The sequence below is a fragment of the Zea mays genome, chromosome 3, assembly GCF_902167145.1.
Source record: "Zea mays cultivar B73 chromosome 3, Zm-B73-REFERENCE-NAM-5.0, whole genome shotgun sequence".
NCBI lineage: Eukaryota > Viridiplantae > Streptophyta > Magnoliopsida > Poales > Poaceae > Zea > Zea mays.
Window position 1 is genome coordinate 51,035,376 of NC_050098.1, and position 11,119 is coordinate 51,046,494.

The following is an 11,119-nucleotide window of genomic DNA, read 5'->3' on the forward strand; positions in this document are numbered from 1 at the left end:
CTGACCATCCGTTTGCTCCCGTCATCTAAATCAATCTTGTTCCCGACCAAAATGAACGGAAAGCGCTGAGGATCCGATGGGCCAGCCTGAAAGGGGGACAAGATGGTGAATCCTTTGGTTAGCGTTAGAGTACTCAGATCATGCAACACGCATGCACTGCACTTAACAACGAAACCGAAACGTAGGCAAGGTTCTGCCGGTTTTCTTTTATTTTCTTTTGATTTTGGATGTAAAAATGAAGTCTATGTAAATCATAATGAACTTGTCGTGGATGAGACTATACTGACGATCATCTGAATATTTATCTTTATCTTTTGTATTTTATTCTCAACCACATGAGTAGCTGCTATTGTAACCAGACATCCAGAAAGATACATGCTCGTGGGAGATGTGGCTTACTTGATTGAGGAACTCATCATGCCAGGTATCGAGCGTATTAAAGCTTCTCCTAGTAGATCCATATCTATATTAGAACCGCAAATCAATCTGGGAGTCGCCAGGATTTGGCAACCTGCACAGACACAGGATGACCTTAACCCTCCTAGCATCTTTTTTTGCTCCCTTTTTGTTATAAAAAAGGTTCGTCTTTGCTCTTTTTTCCCAATAAAAAAACCAGTAAATGTGTTTTGGTAGAACTTCAGCAAGACCATAATCCAGGAAAAATGACATGGACTGAACTTTGTATCCGAACAAGAAACATAAGACGCTTTTACTTACATGTCTTGGTCATGCTCATGCTCCAAGGCGAGCCTAGCGATGCATAGGAAAGCAGTGTCGACGTTGTGGACCTCCTTCGCAGAGGTCTCGAAGTATGGAATATCACCCTTGGAGGCGCACCATTCCCTCGCTTTCTTCTCCGGAACCTACGGGAAAGGCAAAGAGACTGCAGGGTATTTCGAATCTATATATATGAGAAAGCTTGCGCATTCAGGAAAACTGACCATCCGTTTGCTCCCGCCATCTAAATCAATCTTGTTCCCGACCAAAATGAACAGAAAGCGCTGAGGATCCGATGGGCCAGCCTGAAAGGGGGGACAAAATGGTGAATCCTTCGGTTACCGTTAGAGTACTCAGATCATGCAACACGCAGGTTCCGGAGGAGCAAACGGATGGCCCATCGGATATTCTCTAGTCTATTCAGTTTTATCAGGAGGAAGTACAACTGAATCAGACCCTATATGGCCAGCTCATTCCTACAACTGGGGCATTTTGTTGTTTGCAAAATGTGTAGATTTCTATTTAGTTTTATATGGAGTAAGTAGAACTGAATCAGATCCTGACACAGCAAGACACATGGTTGAAGTTGAAATTGAGGAAGATATTGCAACTGAATTTTGCAAAACAGTTTAAGGAGCATGGCGTACAAAGTAGTTTTGAATATTTGAATCAAAACATGCATCAGCCGCTCCAACTTTCGCAGCACATAGAGAAGATCATGATTGGACGATAATAAACAATCATTTAAAAAAGATTTGCATTTACCGTACAAGTAGAAGCAAGTCGTCATCCGCCACACTGTATCAAGCAAGAAAGCATAGAATTGCTGCTATTTGTGGACCACAAAAATCCAAACGTACCTGCATTTTTTGTAGCAAGAATACACATTTATGTCCCTAGCCATCACTGACCAGAGCAACATATGTAAGGAAGAAACGTTACTTCTGAAAATTATAGTTTATCAATTAGTACTACTAAAACAAAAAATGTATTTCAAAACTTGATGATCGCAAGCTTTTATCAAACCAATAGTCATGCTGGTCTAAAGTAGGCATTAAATTCGCATCAAAGGGGAGACGCCGCATAGGTAGAAACACCACAGATATGATCCAAAGGGAGGAGGGTGCATACCTATAGCCATTGGAGAAAGCGCAAAACATGTCGTTGCAGCGTGGGCAAGCCAGCTAGTTCCCATATATCTAAAAATCTAACCTGCAGAATAGTTTGGTGTTCGCAGGGTCATATATTTCTGTAATGATTAATCATTCAAGGGTCTTACATGTCACAGACCCACTTATTAGCTGGCTTTTATACAATTAGATAGTTTCATATTTGTGTCAGTAGCATAGTGCTCTATATTTGGACCTGATATTTACATTTCTAGGGTGTGTGTTATTATTGCAGGTATTATGCACCAGCTTTGGGGTTCTTGATGTTTGCTGTTGGTGTAAACTCAAGCGTCAAGGATTTCACTGAAGCAATAAAAAGGCCAGATGCTATTGCTGCGGGCTATATCGGACAGTTTGTCATTAAGCCTTTGTTTGGATTCCTTTTTGGCACTCTTGCAGTTCTAGTTCTTATCATCTTGCTGGTACTTGGTTTAGCAAGTCAGACGACGTAAAGGCACTACAGAGGACAATATCTTTTGAGACAGGTGACGTCCTCTCCTATACATGAGGATATGCTCTTTCTAATTTGTTTTGTTGCCTTACCGGTATCTCTTGATGCAGGAATGCAAAGCAGCCTTCTTGCTCTTGCTTTAGCAAATAAGTTCTTCCCAGATCCACTACTACCACGGGCATGACTTTGTTGAGGTGTGATTATCCTCATATTTGAAGAATTTTCACTTATTATCATTTTTGGGCTAACCATTTTTCCTTTTACTTTGTATCAGTTCGTCAAATCAAATTGTAGTATGCTTATGTGCCTTATTGGCTGGAACTTTCCTGTTTTCAGCTATCTACTTAATCCATCTAGAATTGTACAACCAGATGATATATCTATCTATTATAGGAGAGATATATATGATATGCCAAAAGAAACCCTTCACCATAACATGATTCTTTCCTCTCACTGATAGTTCATGTTTGACCAGCAATCCTCTATAAAGGTATGGAGCTCAGATACCCAATCATTTTTTAAAACATACAAGGTGCAAAAAATGAAAAGAAAATGGAAACTCAACACATGTTTTTTATTTGATCATTGGCATGAACCTTCATAATCTCACCCAACAACAAGAGAAAAGATTTCAAACCATTAACTATGTGTTAGCACCCTACCATCATATATCTAAAGAGCCGAGGTATGAATTCTAACCAAAAGCGCTGCATATACCTTTATTTTTTGTCATCCAGAGGCTGGACCCAAACGCTAGTGGAGTCCACATCATTAGTAGTTACTAAATAGGTGGGTTGTGATGCACCTGCATCAAACAAAATATGTGAGTTCCAAAGTTTCCTATCACTCATTTGACTATGTACAACTCAATGTCCAGCCCATCTGTCCATGTAAGGTACAAGGTAGTATGCTGATCTATCATAATTTCATATTTAGATTTGTTAAACTATCTGGTAGATCATACCATCTGAGTTCCAATGTGTTAGCTAATTTAATTTTGTACCTTAGTTTCTAAAGTAGCGTATATGAAAGAGTTTTGGTTGGTATTACACAACATAGGATATTTAATATTTGAGTAGAGCAGGACAATTCTCACAAGATTACATTTCATTTAAAAAACTAACTCGTAGCACAGATTCAGAGATATGGCATGTCGGACCATGATTCCAGAACATGAGATTACATTACTATTCAGACTATAAACTTGGCTAAGCATGCAACTCTAGAATCTAAATCCAAAATCAACCTTTATACAAGCTCGATCCAGTAGCACAAAAAGAGAGAACAAGATTACAGTTTGTACCTAGCAAATAATTATGACAAGGTCATGAGGGTCAAGTTCACGGCGATAGTGAAAACATCAAAAGACAGAGACACCGTCAAACATTCAAGTATTACGTGAATATTGAATTTGTTCCCAATATCAAGTTTTCTTTCATAATGCAGAATTTATAAAACCAGGCATAATGTGTGGCGTCCGTCAGACCAAGGTCCAGACAGGAGAACACACAACACACGGTGATGTACCTGGCCGGCGGTGCGGAGGAACGGTGAGGACCTTCATGACTAATGGCTTCGTGTGTGGTGGTGAGCATAGCGGCGTGCTGATACACGGATATCCTTGTGCTGGGTCAGGAATTGTTGGTCAGCTATCTATTTCTTAGATTCAGATGCACATGTACAGAGTATAAGTAGCTGCTAAATTCTTTAAAATAAATGGAATAATTTGCGTAGCTCTCCAGAGCAAGCGTACAGAAAATTAAGACACGAAAAATGGATACAGCTGCTAAATTAGATATCCAAATACATACCACACCATGGATGATAGATGGCCTATGATGGGTTGATCTTCCTCTGTTTCCTGGTCTGGGAAATTATTCTTCCACTCATCATAGAAGGGTGTTTCCAGGATACTGCTGTGGAGCATCAGGCCATCTAGCACGTAAAATATACAAGTAATTAGAAATAGATGGAAAGGGAAGAACAATTACAGTGATGCATGCAACGTATTTGAGGAATGGTGAGGACCTTCATGACTAATGGCTTACTGTGTGGTGGTGAGCATAGCGGCATGCTGATACACGGATATCCTTGTGCTGGGTTAGGAATTGTTGGTCAGCTGTCTATTTCTTAGATTCAGATGTACATGTACAGAGTATAAGTAGCTGCTAAATTCCTTAAAATAAATGGAATAATTTGCGCAGCTCTCCAGAGCAAGCGAACATAAAATTAAGACACGAAAAATAGATGCGGCTGCTAAATTAGATATCCAAATACATACCACACCATGGATGATAGAGTGGCCTATGATGGGTTGATCTTCCTCTGTTTCTTGGTCTGGGAAATTATTCTTCCACTCATCATAGGAGGGTGTTTCCAGGATACTGCTGTGGAGCATCAGGCCATCTAGCACGTAAAATATACAAGTAATTAGAAATAGACAGAAAGGGAAGAACAGTTACAGTGATGCATGCAACGTATTTGAGGAAATGCCACCACCCTTCATAGCGGCATAGAAACTACAGGCGAGAGGCAGAACCGTGCGCCATATACTGTGGACGCCTACGATAGGGTCTTAAGGAGTAGTATAGATTTAATTGTGACAATATTTCAGAATTTAACCATGACAATATTATTTTACAAAATTCATGCAAAACAAGAAATCTAGGAATCCTGGAGCCTGATTCAAAAACAAATACATTGCCAAGTCATAGATAATTCCTTGAAATAGTTACCGATTCTTTTGATGTGTTGTTTGTTTGACATCTATGTCTACTTCAACATGTATTGTTTGATGAGAACTTTATTTCTCTCTCTCTTTTTTTGTGTGATACAATAAATTGTAGACCGTACTGGTGTTATTTTGCCTAACATGACTCATACAGCTTGCACAGTCACTAACCAACAAGAAGTTACCAAGCATGCGCATAAGCTTTTCTTGATTGAGCTGAAAAGCTGCCAGTGGAGCTCCAAATTGCTTCCTTTCCTTCAAATACTTATTTAGAAAAAGATTGTGATATAGTCGAAATCTAAAATGTGCGAGCATGTGGAAGCGTGCGAGCATGTGGCATGGCCCGTTGCGTACCTAGGTGAGGAGGCTGAGCAGGTGGCGCTTCCAGAGCACGTCGTTGTCTTCGGTGGAGAAGGCAGGCGGTGATGGTGTCCTGGCCGCCGAGGTGGAGGAGGAATGGTGCCCAGAAGGTCTGGATGCGGTGGGTGCGCTCGAAGCAGATGGAGTACGCGAGCAGGTAGGCCAGCTATAGAAGCAGGATCAGCACGGCGGAGAAGAGGAGAGACACCTGGTGGAGGGCGGGACTGCTGAGCACAAGCATGCGGATCTCCCAGTCATTCCATGTTGCTAGAAAGTTGTCCTTATATGTTGCCAGGAAGCGTCTGGAATCTGGATCACAAAAGAACCAGTAGCAAAGACCATCATATTCATGCTCGCTTCATCATGCAAAAGGAATAAACTAATTCTTCAAATAATCTAGCATCCAACAAAGAGGCATTTTGTGTACTTAACAAAAAAAGGGGTTTTGATACTAACTGCAGAACTATGAATATTGTCCCTAACAGCTCCCGCAAACTCAATATCCAGTCCAATCCACCAGAACCGATTGCTCCATTTGGCTGTGTTTAACACACCCAATTGCCCCAGTTCGTCATAAAAAAATTGCTCAGGGGAGGCTCAGCACACACAGCCATATGCTTCCATGGAATCTACACCCTGGAGCATTGACAAAGCCCAACAAAGCTTGAATCCAGAGCTTCACGATTCTGCTGAGCCACACTGTGAGAACAGAGAAGCACACAGGCCAATAGCAGTTCAGCTGTCTGGAACAGCAACCACTTCCACCACAAGTCGACATCAATTCACCAATCTCTCCGTCACAATCAGCTCAATTGCTCGGATTCAGCACCATTACCACCAACCCGCGCGTGCACTGGACTGAATGGAGCAGCACCCAGTTGGAGGAGTAGAACGACAAGAACCCCGTACCTAATCACGCGGCGACGGCGACTTCACGTCTGGATCCCGCCCCGTGGCGCTCGCTTCGGCGGCCTCCCGATCCAGGGACGGCGCTCGGCTACGCCCTCCGGATCCTTCGGCATCTGCGCCCCCCACCACACCGATCCCACCCCACCCCCCGCCCAGGAGCTCATTAGATTCAGAAGCGGGAGCGAACAGCGAGCACGAGGACCCCGCGCGACGGCACACGTACCTCGGAGGTCGGCCTTGATGTCGGTGAGCACGCGGGCGGCGGCGGAGTGGATCGCAGTGCGAGCGCGGACACCAGCGACTGCGACGGCTGCATGCTACCTGGCAGTGACCCGGGGCGGCGCAGGAAGGGGGCTCATGCGGAGGAAGGGGAGCCGCGGGGGAGGGAGCTTGCCGCGGGGAAGGAGCTTGGTGCGCGGGCAGGGGGCGCGGGCTCGCGGGCGAGATACCCGGCGCCGATGGAAGGGCGAGGATGGGGGCGCCTATGGAAGGGATCGCGGCGGCGAGGATTGTGGGGCATTCTAGAATGGCGCACGTTAGAGCTCGGTGAGCGGGGCGGGGCGAGAATCATGGGAGCGGGGGCATGCGCACACTGGTGGACGCCCTCGTTACCGTCTTATAGAGTAGTAATAGATTAATAACCGAAACCAAACTAGAACCTTTCAGCTTACATGGGCACCTCCACCTCTGCCAAGCCTCTACATGTAGCTCCCTCCACACCTCTGTGTGCTGCTCCCGTCGAGCCAAACCACATCGTCGCCTCCGCTGCCAAGCATCATCGTAGCCACCGAGATCCGCCCTGCACTTAGGGGCTTGCGGCAATGCAATCAACATGGGTGAGTGCTCGCCTCCATCGTCCTAGGGAGCCACACGCGCTCCTGGCACCACACTCAGGCAGAGGCGAGAGTAGCCAGTAGGGAAGGGGAGGTGGACAGGTGGTTGATAACGAGGGTTTTTCACCGCCTGAGTTGCTCGTGCAGGGTAGAGAGAGCAACTGAGAGAGACCAGACAAATCTAGACTACCATTGCTATATTTTTTTCAATCCCATAGAGATTGGTGGGTCCCAATACTTTATTTTTGAAATAATACAGTATCTCGAGGTGCAGTGGCCAGTAGGGCAGGTCTCTTCAATATATCCGGTTAGCATGGGGGCCCTCAAATCTTGGAAAAGGAATCTTCAACCGCAAAAAAAAAATTAAAATACGGATCCCACTTTAAAAAATGAATAGCCAAGTACATGCGCAATCGCCCGTACACAGCTCCATCAGCCTTTACACCAAAAGTAATGGAAGCTGCGGCACCGATCGAGGAACAAGCACTGAGGAACACGTCGTCACTGATTCGGCAACAACTTGTTCTAGTTTGCTTGGTGTTTAATCACTGGTATATATGTGCTCAATATATAGTGTAGTGTGTGGCCCATCTCATATGGTGGGAATAGAGATGTCAATGGGTAATTCCCCGTCGGGTTATAGCATCCCAGACTCATCCCCATCATGTTTAATACATCCCCATACCCATACACATACCCATCATGGGTACAAAACTCATCCCATATTCATCCCCATTCGGGTTTCGGGTCCCTAATGGGTCCCCATCCCCAATTAAGGAATAACTAGGTACTAACATCTAGCATAAACTATCCAGATTTCATATATCATCACATTGGCAAGCACTCATCCATGAATCATTATCCATTCATCCATCCATCAGAAAAGAAATCAGTACTTGGGACCAATATAAGAAATGGAGTCTGCTGGGTTTGATGGTCGACTCGGCCTCAACTCATTCATACAAACAGGACAGGTGTACGTGTATGAAATACCCATGGGTAATCGGGTTTGGATTATTGCTTCCCAAACCCATACCCGTTTACCCAATGGGTGGGGATTTTGTCCCATATCCATACCCATGGGGACAATTTTTGTCTCATACCCGTACCCTAATAGGGTAATTCCCCATGGGTTATCGGGTATCGGGTCCCCATTGACATCTCTGGGTGGGATCAACTGCAATTCACGGCAGAATAAAAATACACATGCATGGAGTGACTCATGGCACTCGTACGTATATTCTGTTACCTAGCTAGCTAGCTACCTCTAAACCGGAATAGACCGCGACACCGCGTACAGGATTTTTGTTGTTCTCTCCCACAGCAGAACCACAAGTTCTGTTCTCTTAATTGCATGGGTCCACTCAACTTTTTGCCGCTTGCTCTCTGCGATGTCCACGTTGAGATATCAAAGACGCGCCACACAGAAACCAACAAATGGCGGTAAAAAAAAAGCACGCGAACCATGAGGCGTTTTTGTGACCATTTCTTTGAATTTCTGGTAGAGCCAAACCCAGCCGGTCGATGCGAAACTACCAATGAGTCCCGATCCAGCAATTGATCTGATTTGCCTTCCATGGCGAGCGGCAGCCACTGAATAATAATCTAGCTACTGGTATGGTGGCACGCTACGGTTTTTTTTAGAAAAAAAGAGGGTGGCGTTTTGCTCCTCGTGTTCTAACGTCATGTACTGCTATAGCAAAATTACGTGCATCTCAAAATGTTACCAATTGTGTGCGGCGAAACTGACCCTAATTGAATAAACCAATTAATTACCTACTCGGGATGTGCAACCCAGATACTCCAGATCGGATATTAGTCTATCTTGGATTTTTAAGGATTCGGAATTTACTAAATAAAGTAATCTATTTGGCTTAGAATTTAACATTCCACCGCTTTCTAAAATTTCAGATATTAGTCTATCTCAGATTCATGGGGTGTAATATGGGAAAATGATTTTATGTATCAGTAGAATATGTTTCTACTATGCAACTTATATGACACTCTTTAACTCACTCTTGTATAGTAAAAATATAGCACATAAATATCTCCGACATCTTACTAATAATAGTATATAAATATATTTTGTATAAAATCATATTAGTTTGATTAGTATGTGCCTAAATATTATTATTATAATGGAATTCAATTCCAAGGATCCAAACGACGCCTAAACTTAATTTAGTGTATTTTAAAAAAAAACATCCTCCAATGGTTCCTTAAATGAGGTCCTCAAATATATCGACTTATTAAATATTCCTATTTAGTCCTAGACTTAGAGAGAGCTGTTTCACACTCCTAATAGTCCATTTTGTGTGTCAATCACACTATGAAATCAGTTATCTGCTATCGAGTTCATGCATGTATGAAAGTGATGCACTTTGAATGATTTGAGTTGCGGAAAGGATAATTTTATCATCCTCGTTTGACAAGTCTAAAGATGACCAATCCAAAATTTTTTGAGAAAATCGTGATTCATACAGAATGATTGTATAAATAAAACAAAATTTAAAGCTACAAGTTATAACTAGAAAAAACAGGCTACCATAATTTAAAAATATTAGCATATAGTTCATGCTAACGCTACAATTCCAGAGAGGAGATGGGTCAACGGTGGTGTCGGTGGCACGAGAGGAGGGGTTGTCGGCGATGGCGACGACGCGAATGAGGGGGATGTGGCCATGCGGGGGATCGGAGAGAGGAGGGAGGCAGGGTCGCGCGGGGTTGGGAGGGAGGGGAGGGTTGAGGGATGATCCAAATAAGATTATTTGTTGGATTTGAGTGAGTAGGAGAGACAGAGTTATCTGAATCGTTGATTTTGATGATATGTTAAGTCTTGTTCAATTTGTTGTTTGATGGATTTAGCGAAGGATATAAGTGTGGGGGCGATTTAGTTGGATGAGTTTTTTTCAAAATTTAAACTAGTGAATTATATAAAGGTATATATTTAACAACGTAAAAACCAGAAACCGTTGGAGGCTAAGATTATTATTTTTTTGTTTCCAATATATATTTAGTAACTTGCTAAATCAGAGACTACGGAGTAATTTTTTTAGGAAATATCCTCTTATAACGTAATAATTAACCTATAGCGTTGCTGTCTGCATCATTCACGGCCCTTCTCCACCGGGTAAAATGAATATAGGGCATTTAATTACGAAACCTAGTTGAAACGGCATATGTATGTATGTCCTGCAGGTCGTCCTTTCAACTAATCAACTGTACATGTAATGCTGAAGTTTGAAAAATCCTCACTTTCCATCCCATTCATGAAAAAAAGTAAGATCTTGCAGGATCCACAATTTATCACAGAGAGAGGGAAAAATCTCCTAACACTGTTCAGCACCTACGTACTGTATCGATCTGCAGTACGCAGCACTATTTGACACTGCTCGTTAGCAGGATACCTAGGTCGTTTTGCCTTGTCACAAATTTGCCTTAAAAATTATCTCTCGTCTCTTTTTTTTTTATAATAACAGGACCGACCGATGGAGGGCGTAATAAATACGACGCCAGTGTGAGGAGTGCGGGCACGGTTCACCGCATCCACCCTGCGTCCACAGTGCCGGTGCACGGCTGTGCAGTGTCGCCAGCGGCCAGGACGACGCCGGGGCCGGGGCCAGCCTGCATTGGTCCGACGTGTGCAGCTTTAGTTTCCACGTAGCTTTCCTTGCCTCGCGGGGCAGCAAAAGGCCCCCCACCTCGACGTGCAGTGCCGGTGGGCCTCATCAATCAACTGTATAATATAATCAAATCACATCAAATGGATTAGGACTCCTGGTTTAGGATTAGGAGCAAAAGTACGCTCGTGGGCGTGGCAACACCCCAAGTCTCAACACCCTCTCTCTCCAGATGCCGGAAGCATTAGCGATGCGTGGCCAGTTGAGCGCTGGTGGCCCCACCACCACCCCGCTACTTAAACTTACGTTCGAAATCAGGCGGCTTCGAC

The 11,119-nt window shown here is 43.6% G+C and overlaps 1 long non-coding RNA gene across 1 annotated transcript; it reads right to left on the reverse strand.

Moving 5' to 3' along the window:
* Positions 1-220: 220 nt before the first annotated feature.
* LOC103650072 (uncharacterized) lies at positions 221-7,690 on the reverse strand. Its single transcript, XR_563883.2, has 12 exons — positions 7,009-7,690; positions 5,423-5,737; positions 4,619-4,743; positions 4,366-4,433; positions 4,149-4,272; positions 3,865-3,963; positions 3,055-3,142; positions 1,849-1,929; positions 1,483-1,577; positions 942-1,022; positions 718-863; positions 221-511 (listed from the first exon to the last, which is right to left on the reverse strand). It is a non-coding gene; the product is annotated as an uncharacterized lncRNA (long non-coding RNA).
* Between the last annotated feature and the right edge of the window lie 3,429 nt (positions 7,691-11,119).